The following is a 13,823-nucleotide window of genomic DNA, read 5'->3' on the forward strand; positions in this document are numbered from 1 at the left end:
CTTTGACTTTACATAGTGCACCAAGAGATAGTTTCTCGCTTACGGCCACACCGGCCTGAGTACGCCTGATCTCGTCCGATCTCGGAAGCTAAGCAGGGTCGGGCCTGGTTAGTACTTGGATGGGAGACCGCCTGGGAATACCAGGTGCTGTAAGCTTTTTGTCACTGCCTTGTGGAATTTCAACTCTTTGTCCGTTTTTTCCCACAAGGCTGAAATATGTGCCCTCGCTTTGAAATAAGTAAGCAAGGTTAGTTTGTATTTCATCCAACAATCTGTGCTACAAATTATGGCTACAGTATATGCAATTTCATCCACTTTTTGAGATTGCCTTTCGCTTACGGCCACACCGGCCTGAGTATGCCTGATCTCGTCCGATCTTGGAAGCTAAGCAGGGTCGGGCCTGGTTAGTACTTGGATGGGAGACCGCCTGGGAATACCAGGTGCTGTAAGCTTTTTGTCACTGCCTTGTGGAATTTCAACTCTTTGTCCGTTTTTTCCCACAAGGCTGAAATATGTGCCCTCGCTTTGAAATAAGTAAGCAAGGTTAGTTTGTATTTCATCCAACAATCTGTGCTACAAATTATGGCTACAGTATATGCAATTTCATCCATTTTTTGAGATTGCCTTTCGCTTACGGCCACACCGGCCTGAGTACGCCTGATCTCGTCCGATCTCGGAAGCTAAGCAGGGTCGGGCCTGGTTAGTACTTGGATGGGAGACCGCCTGGGAATACCAGGTGCTGTAAGCTTTTTGTCACTGCCCAGTGGAATTTCAACTCTTTGTCCGTTTTTTCCCACAAGGCTTAAATATGTGCCCTCGCTTTGAAATAAGTAAGCAAGGTTAGTTTGTATTTCATCCAACAATCTGTGCTACAAATTATGGCTACAGTATATGCAATTTCTTCCACTTTTTGAGTGACACAAAGATGCTTATCTAAATGGTGGAAATGCAACAGCTGTTAATCAGGCTCACTTTGACTTTACATAGTGCACCAAGAGATAGTTTCTCGCTTACGGCCACACCGGCCTGAGTACGCCTGATCTCGTCCGATCTCGGAAGCTAAGCAGGGTCGGGCCTGGTTAGTACTTGGATGGGAGACCGCCTGGGAATACCAGGTGCTGTAAGCTTTTTGTCACTGCCTTGTGGAATTTCAACTCTTTGTCCGTTTTTTCCCACAAGGCTGAAATATGTGCCCTCGCTTTGAAATAAGTAAGCAAGGTTAGTTTGTATTTCATCCAACAATCTGTGCTACAAATTATGGCTACAGTATATGCAATTTCATCCACTTTTTGAGATTGCCTTTCGCTTGCGGCCACACCGGCCTGAGTACGCCTGATCTCGTCCGATCTCGGAAGCTAAGCAGGGTCGGGCCTGGTTAGTACTTGGATGGGAGACAGCCTGGGAATACCAGGTGCTGTAAGCTTTTTGTCACTGCCTTGTGGAATTTCAACTCTTTGTCCGTTTTTTCCCACAAGGCTGAAATATGTGCCCTCGCTTTGAAATAAGTAAGCAAGGTTAGTTTGTATTTCATCCAACAATCTGTGCTACAAATTATGGCTACAGTATATGCAATTTCTTCCACTTTTTGAGTGACACAAAGATGCTTATCTAAATGGTGGAAATGCAACAGCTGTTAATCAGGCTCACTTTGACTTTACATAGTGCACCAAGAGATAGTTTCTCGCTTACGGCCACACCGGCCTGAGTACGCCTGATCTCGTCCGATCTCGGAAGCTAAGCAGGGTCGGGCCTGGTTAGTACTTGGATGGGAGACCGCCTGGGAATACCAGGTGCTGTAAGCTTTTTGTCACTGCCTTGTGGAATTTCAACTCTTTGTCCGTTTTTTCCCACAAGGCTGAAATATGTGCCCTCGCTTTGAAATAAGTAAGCAAGGTTAGTTTGTATTTCATCCAACAATCTGTGCTACAAATTATGGCTACAGTATATGCAATTTCATCCACTTTTTGAGATTGCCTTTCGCTTACGGCCACACCGGCCTGAGTACGCCTGATCTCGTCCGATCTCGGAAGCTAAGCAGGGTCGGGCCTGGTTAGTACTTGGATGGGAGACCGCCTGGGAATACCAGGTGCTGTAAGCTTTTTGTCACTGCCTTGTGGAATTTCAACTCTTTGTCCGTTTTTTCCCACAAGGCTGAAATATGTGCCCTCGCTTTGAAATAAGTAAGCAAGGTTAGTTTGTATTTCATCCAACAATCTGTGCTACAAATTATGGCTACAGTATATGCAATTTCATCCACTTTTTGAGATTGCCTTTCGCTTACGGCCACACCGGCCTGAGTATGCCTGATCTCGTCCGATCTTGGAAGCTAAGCAGGGTCGGGCCTGGTTAGTACTTGGATGGGAGACCGCCTGGGAATACCAGGTGCTGTAAGCTTTTTGTCACTGCCTTGTGGAATTTCAACTCTTTGTCCGTTTTTTCCCACAAGGCTGAAATATGTGCCCTCGCTTTGAAATAAGTAAGCAAGGTTAGTTTGTATTTCATCCAACAATCTGTGCTACAAATTATGGCTACAGTATATGCAATTTCATCCATTTTTTGAGATTGCCTTTCGCTTACGGCCACACCGGCCTGAGTACGCCTGATCTCGTCCGATCTCGGAAGCTAAGCAGGGTCGGGCCTGGTTAGTACTTGGATGGGAGACCGCCTGGGAATACCAGGTGCTGTAAGCTTTTTGTCACTGCCTTGTGGAATTTCAACTCTTTGTCCGTTTTTTCCCACAAGGCTGAAATATGTGCCCTCGCTTTGAAATAAGTAAGCAAGGTTAGTTTGTATTTCATCCAACAATCTGTGCTACAAATTATGGCTACAGTATATGCAATTTCTTCCACTTTTTGAGTGACACAAAGATGCTTATCTAAATGGTGGAAATGCAACAGCTGTTAATCAGGCTCACTTTGACTTTACATAGTGCACCAAGAGATAGTTTCTCGCTTACGGCCACACCGGCCTGAGTACGCCTGATCTCGTCCGATCTCGGAAGCTAAGCAGGGTCGGGCCTGGTTAGTACTTGGATGGGAGACCGCCTGGGAATACCAGGTGCTGTAAGCTTTTTGTCACTGCCTTGTGGAATTTCAACTCTTTGTCCGTTTTTTCCCACAAGGCTGAAATATGTGCCCTCGCTTTGAAATAAGTAAGCAAGGTTAGTTTGTATTTCATCCAACAATCTGTGCTACAAATTATGGCTACAGTATATGCAATTTCATCCACTTTTTGAGATTGCCTTTCGCTTGCGGCCACACCGGCCTGAGTACGCCTGATCTCGTCCGATCTCGGAAGCTAAGCAGGGTCGGGCCTGGTTAGTACTTGGATGGGAGACAGCCTGGGAATACCAGGTGCTGTAAGCTTTTTGTCACTGCCTTGTGGAATTTCAACTCTTTGTCCGTTTTTTCCCACAAGGCTGAAATATGTGCCCTCGCTTTGAAATAAGTAAGCAAGGTTAGTTTGTATTTCATCCAACAATCTGTGCTACAAATTATGGCTACAGTATATGCAATTTCTTCCACTTTTTGAGTGACACAAAGATGCTTATCTAAATGGTGGAAATGCAACAGCTGTTAATCAGGCTCACTTTGACTTTACATAGTGCACCAAGAGATAGTTTCTCGCTTACGGCCACACCGGCCTGAGTACGCCTGATCTCGTCCGATCTCGGAAGCTAAGCAGGGTCGGGCCTGGTTAGTACTTGGATGGGAGACCGCCTGGGAATACCAGGTGCTGTAAGCTTTTTGTCACTGCCTTGTGGAATTTCAACTCTTTGTCCGTTTTTTCCCACAAGGCTGAAATATGTGCCCTCGCTTTGAAATAAGTAAGCAAGGTTAGTTTGTATTTCATCCAACAATCTGTGCTACAAATTATGGCTACAGTATATGCAATTTCATCCACTTTTTGAGATTGCCTTTCGCTTACGGCCACACCGGCCTGAGTACGCCTGATCTCGTCCGATCTCGGAAGCTAAGCAGGGTCGGGCCTGGTTAGTACTTGGATGGGAGACCGCCTGGGAATACCAGGTGCTGTAAGCTTTTTGTCACTGCCTTGTGGAATTTCAACTCTTTGTCCGTTTTTTCCCACAAGGCTGAAATATGTGCCCTCGCTTTGAAATAAGTAAGCAAGGTTAGTTTGTATTTCATCCAACAATCTGTGCTACAAATTATGGCTACAGTATATGCAATTTCTTCCACTTTTTGAGTGACACAAAGATGCTTATCTAAATGGTGGAAATGCAACAGCTGTTAATCAGGCTCACTTTGACTTTACATAGTGCACCAAGAGATAGTTTCTCGCTTACGGCCACACCGGCCTGAGTACGCCTGATCTCGTCCGATCTCGGAAGCTAAGCAGGGTCGGGCCTGGTTAGTACTTGGATGGGAGACCGCCTGGGAATACCAGGTGCTGTAAGCTTTTTGTCACTGCCTTGTGGAATTTCAACTCTTTGTCCGTTTTTTCCCACAAGGCTGAAATATGTGCCCTCGCTTTGAAATAAGTAAGCAAGGTTAGTTTGTATTTCATCCAACAATCTGTGCTACAAATTATGGCTACAGTATATGCAATTTCATCCACTTTTTGAGATTGCCTTTCGCTTACGGCCACACCGGCCTGAGTACGCCTGATCTCGTCCGATCTCGGAAGCTAAGCAGGGTCGGGCCTGGTTAGTACTTGGATGGGAGACCGCCTGGGAATACCAGGTGCTGTAAGCTTTTTGTCACTGCCTTGTGGAATTTCAACTCTTTGTCCGTTTTTTCCCACAAGGCTGAAATATGTGCCCTCGCTTTGAAATAAGTAAGCAAGGTTAGTTTGTATTTCATCCAACAATCTGTGCTACAAATTATGGCTACAGTATATGCAATTTCTTCCACTTTTTGAGTGACACAAAGATGCTTATCTAAATGGTGGAAATGCAACAGCTGTTAATCAGGCTCACTTTGACTTTACATAGTGCACCAAGAGATAGTTTCTCGCTTACGGCCACACCGGCCTGAGTACGCCTGATCTCGTCCGATCTCGGAAGCTAAGCAGGGTCGGGCCTGGTTAGTACTTGGATGGGAGACCGCCTGGGAATACCAGGTGCTGTAAGCTTTTTGTCACTGCCTTGTGGAATTTCAACTCTTTGTCCGTTTTTTCCCACAAGGCTGAAATATGTGCCCTCGCTTTGAAATAAGTAAGCAAGGTTAGTTTGTATTTCATCCAACAATCTGTGCTACAAATTATGGCTACAGTATATGCAATTTCATCCACTTTTTGAGATTGCCTTTCGCTTACGGCCACACCGGCCTGAGTATGCCTGATCTCGTCCGATCTTGGAAGCTAAGCAGGGTCGGGCCTGGTTAGTACTTGGATGGGAGACCGCCTGGGAATACCAGGTGCTGTAAGCTTTTTGTCACTGCCTTGTGGAATTTCAACTCTTTGTCCGTTTTTTCCCACAAGGCTGAAATATGTGCCCTCGCTTTGAAATAAGTAAGCAAGGTTAGTTTGTATTTCATCCAACAATCTGTGCTACAAATTATGGCTACAGTATATGCAATTTCTTCCACTTTTTGAGTGACACAAAGATGCTTATCTAAATGGTGGAAATGCAACAGCTGTTAATCAGGCTCACTTTGACTTTACATAGTGCACCAAGAGATAGTTTCTCGCTTACGGCCACACCGGCCTGAGTACGCCTGATCTCGTCCGATCTCGGAAGCTAAGCAGGGTCGGGCCTGGTTAGTACTTGGATGGGAGACCGCCTGGGAATACCAGGTGCTGTAAGCTTTTTGTCACTGCCTTGTGGAATTTCAACTCTTTGTCCGTTTTTTCCCACAAGGCTGAAATATGTGCCCTCGCTTTGAAATAAGTAAGCAAGGTTAGTTTGTATTTCATCCAACAATCTGTGCTACAAATTATGGCTACAGTATATGCAATTTCATCCACTTTTTGAGATTGCCTTTCGCTTACGGCCACACCGGCCTGAGTATGCCTGATCTCGTCCGATCTTGGAAGCTAAGCAGGGTCGGGCCTGGTTAGTACTTGGATGGGAGACCGCCTGGGAATACCAGGTGCTGTAAGCTTTTTGTCACTGCCTTGTGGAATTTCAACTCTTTGTCCGTTTTTTCCCACAAGGCTGAAATATGTGCCCTCGCTTTGAAATAAGTAAGCAAGGTTAGTTTGTATTTCATCCAACAATCTGTGCTACAAATTATGGCTACAGTATATGCAATTTCATCCACTTTTTGAGATTGCCTTTCGCTTGCGGCCACACCGGCCTGAGTACGCCTGATCTCGTCCGATCTCGGAAGCTAAGCAGGGTCGGGCCTGGTTAGTACTTGGATGGGAGACAGGTTGGGAATACCAGGTGCTGTAAGCTTTTTGTCACTGCCTTGTGGAATTTCAACTCTTTGTCCGTTTTTTCCCACAAGGCTGAAATATGTGCCCTCGCTTTGAAATAAGTAAGCAAGGTTAGTTTGTATTTCATCCAACAATCTGTGCTACAAATTATGGCTACAGTATATGCAATTTCTTCCACTTTTTGAGTGACACAAAGATGCTTATCTAAATGGTGGAAATGCAACAGCTGTTAATCAGGCTCACTTTGACTTTACATAGTGCACCAAGAGATAGTTTCTCGCTTACGGCCACACCGGCCTGAGTACGCCTGATCTCGTCCGATCTCGGAAGCTAAGCAGGGTCGGGCCTGGTTAGTACTTGGATGGGAGACCGCCTGGGAATACCAGGTGCTGTAAGCTTTTTGTCACTGCCTTGTGGAATTTCAACTCTTTGTCCGTTTTTTCCCACAAGGCTGAAATATGTGCCCTCGCTTTGAAATAAGTAAGCAAGGTTAGTTTGTATTTCATCCAACAATCTGTGCTACAAATTATGGCTACAGTATATGCAATTTCATCCACTTTTTGAGATTGCCTTTCGCTTACGGCCACACCGGCCTGAGTACGCCTGATCTCGTCCGATCTCGGAAGCTAAGCAGGGTCGGGCCTGGTTAGTACTTGGATGGGAGACCGCCTGGGAATACCAGGTGCTGTAAGCTTTTTGTCACTGCCTTGTGGAATTTCAACTCTTTGTCCGTTTTTTCCCACAAGGCTGAAATATGTGCCCTCGCTTTGAAATAAGTAAGCAAGGTTAGTTTGTATTTCATCCAACAATCTGTGCTACAAATTATGGCTACAGTATATGCAATTTCTTCCACTTTTTGAGTGACACAAAGATGCTTATCTAAATGGTGGAAATGCAACAGCTGTTAATCAGGCTCACTTTGACTTTACATAGTGCACCAAGAGATAGTTTCTCGCTTACGGCCACACCGGCCTGAGTACGCCTGATCTCGTCCGATCTCGGAAGCTAAGCAGGGTCGGGCCTGGTTAGTACTTGGATGGGAGACCGCCTGGGAATACCAGGTGCTGTAAGCTTTTTGTCACTGCCTTGTGGAATTTCAACTCTTTGTCCGTTTTTTCCCACAAGGCTGAAATATGTGCCCTCGCTTTGAAATAAGTAAGCAAGGTTAGTTTGTATTTCATCCAACAATCTGTGCTACAAATTATGGCTACAGTATATGCAATTTCATCCACTTTTTGAGATTGCCTTTCGCTTACGGCCACACCGGCCTGAGTATGCCTGATCTCGTCCGATCTTGGAAGCTAAGCAGGGTCGGGCCTGGTTAGTACTTGGATGGGAGACCGCCTGGGAATACCAGGTGCTGTAAGCTTTTTGTCACTGCCTTGTGGAATTTCAACTCTTTGTCCGTTTTTTCCCACAAGGCTGAAATATGTGCCCTCGCTTTGAAATAAGTAAGCAAGGTTAGTTTGTATTTCATCCAACAATCTGTGCTACAAATTATGGCTACAGTATATGCAATTTCTTCCACTTTTTGAGTGACACAAAGATGCTTATCTAAATGGTGGAAATGCAACAGCTGTTAATCAGGCTCACTTTGACTTTACATAGTGCACCAAGAGATAGTTTCTCGCTTACGGCCACACCGGCCTGAGTACGCCTGATCTCGTCCGATCTCGGAAGCTAAGCAGGGTCGGGCCTGGTTAGTACTTGGATGGGAGACCGCCTGGGAATACCAGGTGCTGTAAGCTTTTTGTCACTGCCTTGTGGAATTTCAACTCTTTGTCCGTTTTTTCCCACAAGGCTGAAATATGTGCCCTCGCTTTGAAATAAGTAAGCAAGGTTAGTTTGTATTTCATCCAACAATCTGTGCTACAAATTATGGCTACAGTATATGCAATTTCTTCCACTTTTTGAGTGACACAAAGATGCTTATCTAAATGGTGGAAATGCAACAGCTGTTAATCAGGCTCACTTTGACTTTACATAGTGCACCAAGAGATAGTTTCTCGCTTACGGCCACACCGGCCTGAGTACGCCTGATCTCGTCCGATCTCGGAAGCTAAGCAGGGTCGGGCCTGGTTAGTACTTGGATGGGAGACCGCCTGGGAATACCAGGTGCTGTAAGCTTTTTGTCACTGCCTTGTGGAATTTCAACTCTTTGTCCGTTTTTTCCCACAAGGCTGAAATATGTGCCCTCGCTTTGAAATAAGTAAGCAAGGTTAGTTTGTATTTCATCCAACAATCTGTGCTACAAATTATGGCTACAGTATATGCAATTTCATCCACTTTTTGAGATTGCCTTTCGCTTACGGCCACACCGGCCTGAGTATGCCTGATCTCGTCCGATCTTGGAAGCTAAGCAGGGTCGGGCCTGGTTAGTACTTGGATGGGAGACCGCCTGGGAATACCAGGTGCTGTAAGCTTTTTGTCACTGCCTTGTGGAATTTCAACTCTTTGTCCGTTTTTTCCCACAAGGCTGAAATATGTGCCCTCGCTTTGAAATAAGTAAGCAAGGTTAGTTTGTATTTCATCCAACAATCTGTGCTACAAATTATGGCTACAGTATATGCAATTTCATCCACTTTTTGAGATTGCCTTTCGCTTGCGGCCACACCGGCCTGAGTACGCCTGATCTCGTCCGATCTCGGAAGCTAAGCAGGGTCGGGCCTGGTTAGTACTTGGATGGGAGACAGGTTGGGAATACCAGGTGCTGTAAGCTTTTTGTCACTGCCTTGTGGAATTTCAACTCTTTGTCCGTTTTTTCCCACAAGGCTGAAATATGTGCCCTCGCTTTGAAATAAGTAAGCAAGGTTAGTTTGTATTTCATCCAACAATCTGTGCTACAAATTATGGCTACAGTATATGCAATTTCTTCCACTTTTTGAGTGACACAAAGATGCTTATCTAAATGGTGGAAATGCAACAGCTGTTAATCAGGCTCACTTTGACTTTACATAGTGCACCAAGAGATAGTTTCTCGCTTACGGCCACACCGGCCTGAGTACGCCTGATCTCGTCCGATCTCGGAAGCTAAGCAGGGTCGGGCCTGGTTAGTACTTGGATGGGAGACCGCCTGGGAATACCAGGTGCTGTAAGCTTTTTGTCACTGCCTTGTGGAATTTCAACTCTTTGTCCGTTTTTTCCCACAAGGCTGAAATATGTGCCCTCGCTTTGAAATAAGTAAGCAAGGTTAGTTTGTATTTCATCCAACAATCTGTGCTACAAATTATGGCTACAGTATATGCAATTTCTTCCACTTTTTGAGTGACACAAAGATGCTTATCTAAATGGTGGAAATGCAACAGCTGTTAATCAGGCTCACTTTGACTTTACATAGTGCACCAAGAGATAGTTTCTCGCTTACGGCCACACCGGCCTGAGTACGCCTGATCTCGTCCGATCTCGGAAGCTAAGCAGGGTCGGGCCTGGTTAGTACTTGGATGGGAGACCGCCTGGGAATACCAGGTGCTGTAAGCTTTTTGTCACTGCCTTGTGGAATTTCAACTCTTTGTCCGTTTTTTCCCACAAGGCTGAAATATGTGCCCTCGCTTTGAAATAAGTAAGCAAGGTTAGTTTGTATTTCATCCAACAATCTGTGCTACAAATTATGGCTACAGTATATGCAATTTCATCCACTTTTTGAGATTGCCTTTCGCTTACGGCCACACCGGCCTGAGTATGCCTGATCTCGTCCGATCTTGGAAGCTAAGCAGGGTCGGGCCTGGTTAGTACTTGGATGGGAGACCGCCTGGGAATACCAGGTGCTGTAAGCTTTTTGTCACTGCCTTGTGGAATTTCAACTCTTTGTCCGTTTTTTCCCACAAGGCTGAAATATGTGCCCTCGCTTTGAAATAAGTAAGCAAGGTTAGTTTGTATTTCATCCAACAATCTGTGCTACAAATTATGGCTACAGTATATGCAATTTCTTCCACTTTTTGAGTGACACAAAGATGCTTATCTAAATGGTGGAAATGCAACAGCTGTTAATCAGGCTCACTTTGACTTTACATAGTGCACCAAGAGATAGTTTCTCGCTTACGGCCACACCGGCCTGAGTACGCCTGATCTCGTCCGATCTCGGAAGCTAAGCAGGGTCGGGCCTGGTTAGTACTTGGATGGGAGACCGCCTGGGAATACCAGGTGCTGTAAGCTTTTTGTCACTGCCTTGTGGAATTTCAACTCTTTGTCCGTTTTTTCCCACAAGGCTGAAATATGTGCCCTCGCTTTGAAATAAGTAAGCAAGGTTAGTTTGTATTTCATCCAACAATCTGTGCTACAAATTATGGCTACAGTATATGCAATTTCATCCACTTTTTGAGATTGCCTTTCGCTTGCGGCCACACCGGCCTGAGTACGCCTGATCTCGTCCGATCTCGGAAGCTAAGCAGGGTCGGGCCTGGTTAGTACTTGGATGGGAGACAGCCTGGGAATACCAGGTGCTGTAAGCTTTTTGTCACTGCCTTGTGGAATTTCAACTCTTTGTCCGTTTTTTCCCACAAGGCTGAAATATGTGCCCTCGCTTTGAAATAAGTAAGCAAGGTTAGTTTGTATTTCATCCAACAATCTGTGCTACAAATTATGGCTACAGTATATGCAATTTCTTCCACTTTTTGAGTGACACAAAGATGCTTATCTAAATGGTGGAAATGCAACAGCTGTTAATCAGGCTCACTTTGACTTTACATAGTGCACCAAGAGATAGTTTCTTGCTTACGGCCACACCGGCCTGAGTACGCCTGATCTCGTCCGATCTCGGAAGCTAAGCAGGGTCGGGCCTGGTTAGTACTTGGATGGGAGACCGCCTGGGAATACCAGGTGCTGTAAGCTTTTTGTCACTGCCTTGTGGAATTTCAACTCTTTGTCCGTTTTTTCCCACAAGGCTGAAATATGTGCCCTCGCTTTGAAATAAGTAAGCAAGGTTAGTTTGTATTTCATCCAACAATCTGTGCTACAAATTATGGCTACAGTATATGCAATTTCATCCACTTTTTGAGATTGCCTTTCGCTTACGGCCACACCGGCCTGAGTATGCCTGATCTCGTCCGATCTTGGAAGCTAAGCAGGGTCGGGCCTGGTTAGTACTTGGATGGGAGACCGCCTGGGAATACCAGGTGCTGTAAGCTTTTTGTCACTGCCTTGTGGAATTTCAACTCTTTGTCCGTTTTTTCCCACAAGGCTGAAATATGTGCCCTCGCTTTGAAATAAGTAAGCAAGGTTAGTTTGTATTTCATCCAACAATCTGTGCTACAAATTATGGCTACAGTATATGCAATTTCTTCCACTTTTTGAGTGACACAAAGATGCTTATCTAAATGGTGGAAATGCAACAGCTGTTAATCAGGCTCACTTTGACTTTACATAGTGCACCAAGAGATAGTTTCTCGCTTACGGCCACACCGGCCTGAGTACGCCTGATCTCGTCCGATCTCGGAAGCTAAGCAGGGTCGGGCCTGGTTAGTACTTGAATGGGAGACCGCCTGGGAATACCAGGTGCTGTAAGCTTTTTGTCACTGCCTTGTGGAATTTCAACTCTTTGTCCGTTTTTTCCCACAAGGCTGAAATATGTGCCCTCGCTTTGAAATAAGTAAGCAAGGTTAGTTTGTATTTCATCCAACAATCTGTGCTACAAATTATGGCTACAGTATATGCAATTTCATCCACTTTTTGAGATTGCCTTTCGCTTACGGCCACACCGGCCTGAGTATGCCTGATCTCGTCCGATCTTGGAAGCTAAGCAGGGTCGGGCCTGGTTAGTACTTGGATGGGAGACCGCCTGGGAATACCAGGTGCTGTAAGCTTTTTGTCACTGCCTTGTGGAATTTCAACTCTTTGTCCGTTTTTTCCCACAAGGCTGAAATATGTGCCCTCGCTTTGAAATAAGTAAGCAAGGTTAGTTTGTATTTCATCCAACAATCTGTGCTACAAATTATGGCTACAGTATATGCAATTTCTTCCACTTTTTGAGTGACACAAAGATGCTTATCTAAATGGTGGAAATGCAACAGCTGTTAATCAGGCTCACTTTGACTTTACATAGTGCACCAAGAGATAGTTTCTCGCTTACGGCCACACCGGCCTGAGTACGCCTGATCTCGTCCGATCTCGGAAGCTAAGCAGGGTCGGGCCTGGTTAGTACTTGGATGGGAGACCGCCTGGGAATACCAGGTGCTGTAAGCTTTTTGTCACTGCCTTGTGGAATTTCAACTCTTTGTCCGTTTTTTCCCACAAGGCTGAAATATGTGCCCTCGCTTTGAAATAAGTAAGCAAGGTTAGTTTGTATTTCATCCAACAATCTGTGCTACAAATTATGGCTACAGTATATGCAATTTCATCCACTTTTTGAGATTGCCTTTCGCTTACGGCCACACCGGCCTGAGTATGCCTGATCTCGTCCGATCTTGGAAGCTAAGCAGGGTCGGGCCTGGTTAGTACTTGGATGGGAGACCGCCTGGGAATACCAGGTGCTGTAAGCTTTTTGTCACTGCCTTGTGGAATTTCAACTCTTTGTCCGTTTTTTCCCACAAGGCTGAAATATGTGCCCTCGCTTTGAAATAAGTAAGCAAGGTTAGTTTGTATTTCATCCAACAATCTGTGCTACAAATTATGGCTACAGTATATGCAATTTCATCCACTTTTTGAGATTGCCTTTCGCTTACGGCCACACCGGCCTGAGTATGCCTGATCTCGTCCGATCTTGGAAGCTAAGCAGGGTCGGGCCTGGTTAGTACTTGGATGGGAGACCGCCTGGGAATACCAGGTGCTGTAAGCTTTTTGTCACTGCCTTGTGGAATTTCAACTCTTTGTCCGTTTTTTCCCACAAGGCTGAAATATGTGCCCTCGCTTTGAAATAAGTAAGCAAGGTTAGTTTGTATTTCATCCAACAATCTGTGCTACAAATTATGGCTACAGTATATGCAATTTCATCCACTTTTTGAGATTGCCTTTCGCTTACGGCCACACCGGCCTGAGTACGCCTGATCTCGTCCGATCTCGGAAGCTAAGCAGGGTCGGGCCTGGTTAGTACTTGGATGGGAGACCGCCTGGGAATACCAGGTGCTGTAAGCTTTTTGTCACTGCCTTGTGGAATTTCAACTCTTTGTCCGTTTTTTCCCACAAGGCTGAAATATGTGCCCTCGCTTTGAAATAAGTAAGCAAGGTTAGTTTGTATTTCATCCAACAATCTGTGCTACAAATGATGGCTACAGTATATGCAATTTCATCCACTTTTTGAGATTGCCTTTCGCTTACGGCCACACCGGCCTGAGTACGCCTGATCTCGTCCGATCTCGGAAGCTAAGCAGGGTCGGGCCTGGTTAGTACTTGGATGGGAGACCGCCTGGGAATACCAGGTGCTGTAAGCTTTTTGTCACTGCCCAGTGGAATTTCAACTCTTTGTCCGTTTTTTCCCACAAGGCTTAAATATGTGCCCTCGCTTTGAAATAAGTAAGCAAGGTTAGTTTGTATTTCATCCAACAATCTGT

The 13,823-nt window shown here is 45.3% G+C and overlaps 37 non-coding genes and 5 pseudogenes across 37 annotated transcripts; all 42 read left to right on the forward strand.

The window, feature by feature from the left end:
• Nucleotides 1-37: 37 nt before the first annotated feature.
• On the forward strand, nucleotides 38-156 carry LOC118950938. Its single transcript, XR_005042865.1, has one exon. It is a non-coding gene; the product is annotated as a 5S ribosomal RNA (ribosomal RNA).
• A 177-nt stretch (nucleotides 157-333) lies between these two features.
• On the forward strand, nucleotides 334-452 carry LOC118950987. The gene has a single exon (XR_005042914.1). It is a non-coding gene; the product is annotated as a 5S ribosomal RNA (ribosomal RNA).
• Nucleotides 453-629: 177 nt separating this feature from the next.
• Nucleotides 630-748, forward strand: LOC118950950. The gene has a single exon (XR_005042877.1). It is a non-coding gene; the product is annotated as a 5S ribosomal RNA (ribosomal RNA).
• Nucleotides 749-1,008: 260 nt separating this feature from the next.
• Nucleotides 1,009-1,127, forward strand: LOC118950961. Its single transcript, XR_005042888.1, has one exon. It is a non-coding gene; the product is annotated as a 5S ribosomal RNA (ribosomal RNA).
• Nucleotides 1,128-1,304: 177 nt separating this feature from the next.
• Nucleotides 1,305-1,423, forward strand: LOC118951013 (annotated as a pseudogene).
• A 260-nt stretch (nucleotides 1,424-1,683) lies between these two features.
• LOC118950972 lies at nucleotides 1,684-1,802 on the forward strand. Its single transcript, XR_005042899.1, has one exon. It is a non-coding gene; the product is annotated as a 5S ribosomal RNA (ribosomal RNA).
• Nucleotides 1,803-1,979: 177 nt separating this feature from the next.
• LOC118950983 lies at nucleotides 1,980-2,098 on the forward strand. The gene has a single exon (XR_005042910.1). It is a non-coding gene; the product is annotated as a 5S ribosomal RNA (ribosomal RNA).
• Nucleotides 2,099-2,275: 177 nt separating this feature from the next.
• LOC118950988 lies at nucleotides 2,276-2,394 on the forward strand. The gene has a single exon (XR_005042915.1). It is a non-coding gene; the product is annotated as a 5S ribosomal RNA (ribosomal RNA).
• A 177-nt stretch (nucleotides 2,395-2,571) lies between these two features.
• Nucleotides 2,572-2,690, forward strand: LOC118950994. Its single transcript, XR_005042921.1, has one exon. It is a non-coding gene; the product is annotated as a 5S ribosomal RNA (ribosomal RNA).
• Nucleotides 2,691-2,950: 260 nt separating this feature from the next.
• LOC118951005 lies at nucleotides 2,951-3,069 on the forward strand. Its single transcript, XR_005042932.1, has one exon. It is a non-coding gene; the product is annotated as a 5S ribosomal RNA (ribosomal RNA).
• A 177-nt stretch (nucleotides 3,070-3,246) lies between these two features.
• LOC118951014 lies at nucleotides 3,247-3,365 on the forward strand (annotated as a pseudogene).
• A 260-nt stretch (nucleotides 3,366-3,625) lies between these two features.
• Nucleotides 3,626-3,744, forward strand: LOC118951016. Its single transcript, XR_005042939.1, has one exon. It is a non-coding gene; the product is annotated as a 5S ribosomal RNA (ribosomal RNA).
• A 177-nt stretch (nucleotides 3,745-3,921) lies between these two features.
• On the forward strand, nucleotides 3,922-4,040 carry LOC118951027. Its single transcript, XR_005042940.1, has one exon. It is a non-coding gene; the product is annotated as a 5S ribosomal RNA (ribosomal RNA).
• Nucleotides 4,041-4,300: 260 nt separating this feature from the next.
• On the forward strand, nucleotides 4,301-4,419 carry LOC118951031. The gene has a single exon (XR_005042941.1). It is a non-coding gene; the product is annotated as a 5S ribosomal RNA (ribosomal RNA).
• A 177-nt stretch (nucleotides 4,420-4,596) lies between these two features.
• On the forward strand, nucleotides 4,597-4,715 carry LOC118951032. The gene has a single exon (XR_005042942.1). It is a non-coding gene; the product is annotated as a 5S ribosomal RNA (ribosomal RNA).
• A 260-nt stretch (nucleotides 4,716-4,975) lies between these two features.
• LOC118951034 lies at nucleotides 4,976-5,094 on the forward strand. Its single transcript, XR_005042944.1, has one exon. It is a non-coding gene; the product is annotated as a 5S ribosomal RNA (ribosomal RNA).
• Nucleotides 5,095-5,271: 177 nt separating this feature from the next.
• Nucleotides 5,272-5,390, forward strand: LOC118950989. The gene has a single exon (XR_005042916.1). It is a non-coding gene; the product is annotated as a 5S ribosomal RNA (ribosomal RNA).
• Nucleotides 5,391-5,650: 260 nt separating this feature from the next.
• LOC118951035 lies at nucleotides 5,651-5,769 on the forward strand. Its single transcript, XR_005042945.1, has one exon. It is a non-coding gene; the product is annotated as a 5S ribosomal RNA (ribosomal RNA).
• Nucleotides 5,770-5,946: 177 nt separating this feature from the next.
• Nucleotides 5,947-6,065, forward strand: LOC118950990. The gene has a single exon (XR_005042917.1). It is a non-coding gene; the product is annotated as a 5S ribosomal RNA (ribosomal RNA).
• A 177-nt stretch (nucleotides 6,066-6,242) lies between these two features.
• LOC118951021 lies at nucleotides 6,243-6,361 on the forward strand (annotated as a pseudogene).
• A 260-nt stretch (nucleotides 6,362-6,621) lies between these two features.
• LOC118951036 lies at nucleotides 6,622-6,740 on the forward strand. The gene has a single exon (XR_005042946.1). It is a non-coding gene; the product is annotated as a 5S ribosomal RNA (ribosomal RNA).
• A 177-nt stretch (nucleotides 6,741-6,917) lies between these two features.
• Nucleotides 6,918-7,036, forward strand: LOC118951037. The gene has a single exon (XR_005042947.1). It is a non-coding gene; the product is annotated as a 5S ribosomal RNA (ribosomal RNA).
• Nucleotides 7,037-7,296: 260 nt separating this feature from the next.
• On the forward strand, nucleotides 7,297-7,415 carry LOC118951038. Its single transcript, XR_005042948.1, has one exon. It is a non-coding gene; the product is annotated as a 5S ribosomal RNA (ribosomal RNA).
• Nucleotides 7,416-7,592: 177 nt separating this feature from the next.
• On the forward strand, nucleotides 7,593-7,711 carry LOC118950991. Its single transcript, XR_005042918.1, has one exon. It is a non-coding gene; the product is annotated as a 5S ribosomal RNA (ribosomal RNA).
• Nucleotides 7,712-7,971: 260 nt separating this feature from the next.
• LOC118950612 lies at nucleotides 7,972-8,090 on the forward strand. The gene has a single exon (XR_005042539.1). It is a non-coding gene; the product is annotated as a 5S ribosomal RNA (ribosomal RNA).
• A 260-nt stretch (nucleotides 8,091-8,350) lies between these two features.
• Nucleotides 8,351-8,469, forward strand: LOC118950613. The gene has a single exon (XR_005042540.1). It is a non-coding gene; the product is annotated as a 5S ribosomal RNA (ribosomal RNA).
• A 177-nt stretch (nucleotides 8,470-8,646) lies between these two features.
• LOC118950992 lies at nucleotides 8,647-8,765 on the forward strand. Its single transcript, XR_005042919.1, has one exon. It is a non-coding gene; the product is annotated as a 5S ribosomal RNA (ribosomal RNA).
• A 177-nt stretch (nucleotides 8,766-8,942) lies between these two features.
• Nucleotides 8,943-9,061, forward strand: LOC118951022 (annotated as a pseudogene).
• Nucleotides 9,062-9,321: 260 nt separating this feature from the next.
• On the forward strand, nucleotides 9,322-9,440 carry LOC118950614. Its single transcript, XR_005042541.1, has one exon. It is a non-coding gene; the product is annotated as a 5S ribosomal RNA (ribosomal RNA).
• A 260-nt stretch (nucleotides 9,441-9,700) lies between these two features.
• LOC118950615 lies at nucleotides 9,701-9,819 on the forward strand. Its single transcript, XR_005042542.1, has one exon. It is a non-coding gene; the product is annotated as a 5S ribosomal RNA (ribosomal RNA).
• Nucleotides 9,820-9,996: 177 nt separating this feature from the next.
• LOC118950993 lies at nucleotides 9,997-10,115 on the forward strand. Its single transcript, XR_005042920.1, has one exon. It is a non-coding gene; the product is annotated as a 5S ribosomal RNA (ribosomal RNA).
• A 260-nt stretch (nucleotides 10,116-10,375) lies between these two features.
• Nucleotides 10,376-10,494, forward strand: LOC118950616. Its single transcript, XR_005042543.1, has one exon. It is a non-coding gene; the product is annotated as a 5S ribosomal RNA (ribosomal RNA).
• Nucleotides 10,495-10,671: 177 nt separating this feature from the next.
• On the forward strand, nucleotides 10,672-10,790 carry LOC118951015 (annotated as a pseudogene).
• Nucleotides 10,791-11,050: 260 nt separating this feature from the next.
• LOC118950618 lies at nucleotides 11,051-11,169 on the forward strand. Its single transcript, XR_005042545.1, has one exon. It is a non-coding gene; the product is annotated as a 5S ribosomal RNA (ribosomal RNA).
• A 177-nt stretch (nucleotides 11,170-11,346) lies between these two features.
• LOC118950995 lies at nucleotides 11,347-11,465 on the forward strand. Its single transcript, XR_005042922.1, has one exon. It is a non-coding gene; the product is annotated as a 5S ribosomal RNA (ribosomal RNA).
• Nucleotides 11,466-11,725: 260 nt separating this feature from the next.
• On the forward strand, nucleotides 11,726-11,844 carry LOC118950720. Its single transcript, XR_005042647.1, has one exon. It is a non-coding gene; the product is annotated as a 5S ribosomal RNA (ribosomal RNA).
• A 177-nt stretch (nucleotides 11,845-12,021) lies between these two features.
• LOC118950996 lies at nucleotides 12,022-12,140 on the forward strand. The gene has a single exon (XR_005042923.1). It is a non-coding gene; the product is annotated as a 5S ribosomal RNA (ribosomal RNA).
• Nucleotides 12,141-12,400: 260 nt separating this feature from the next.
• Nucleotides 12,401-12,519, forward strand: LOC118950619. Its single transcript, XR_005042546.1, has one exon. It is a non-coding gene; the product is annotated as a 5S ribosomal RNA (ribosomal RNA).
• A 177-nt stretch (nucleotides 12,520-12,696) lies between these two features.
• LOC118950997 lies at nucleotides 12,697-12,815 on the forward strand. Its single transcript, XR_005042924.1, has one exon. It is a non-coding gene; the product is annotated as a 5S ribosomal RNA (ribosomal RNA).
• Nucleotides 12,816-12,992: 177 nt separating this feature from the next.
• On the forward strand, nucleotides 12,993-13,111 carry LOC118950998. Its single transcript, XR_005042925.1, has one exon. It is a non-coding gene; the product is annotated as a 5S ribosomal RNA (ribosomal RNA).
• A 177-nt stretch (nucleotides 13,112-13,288) lies between these two features.
• LOC118950620 lies at nucleotides 13,289-13,407 on the forward strand. The gene has a single exon (XR_005042547.1). It is a non-coding gene; the product is annotated as a 5S ribosomal RNA (ribosomal RNA).
• A 177-nt stretch (nucleotides 13,408-13,584) lies between these two features.
• On the forward strand, nucleotides 13,585-13,703 carry LOC118950621. Its single transcript, XR_005042548.1, has one exon. It is a non-coding gene; the product is annotated as a 5S ribosomal RNA (ribosomal RNA).
• Nucleotides 13,704-13,823: the final 120 nt, after the last annotated feature.

This window comes from Oncorhynchus mykiss, unplaced genomic scaffold (assembly GCF_013265735.2).
Source record: "Oncorhynchus mykiss isolate Arlee unplaced genomic scaffold, USDA_OmykA_1.1 un_scaffold_318, whole genome shotgun sequence".
NCBI lineage: Eukaryota > Metazoa > Chordata > Actinopteri > Salmoniformes > Salmonidae > Oncorhynchus > Oncorhynchus mykiss.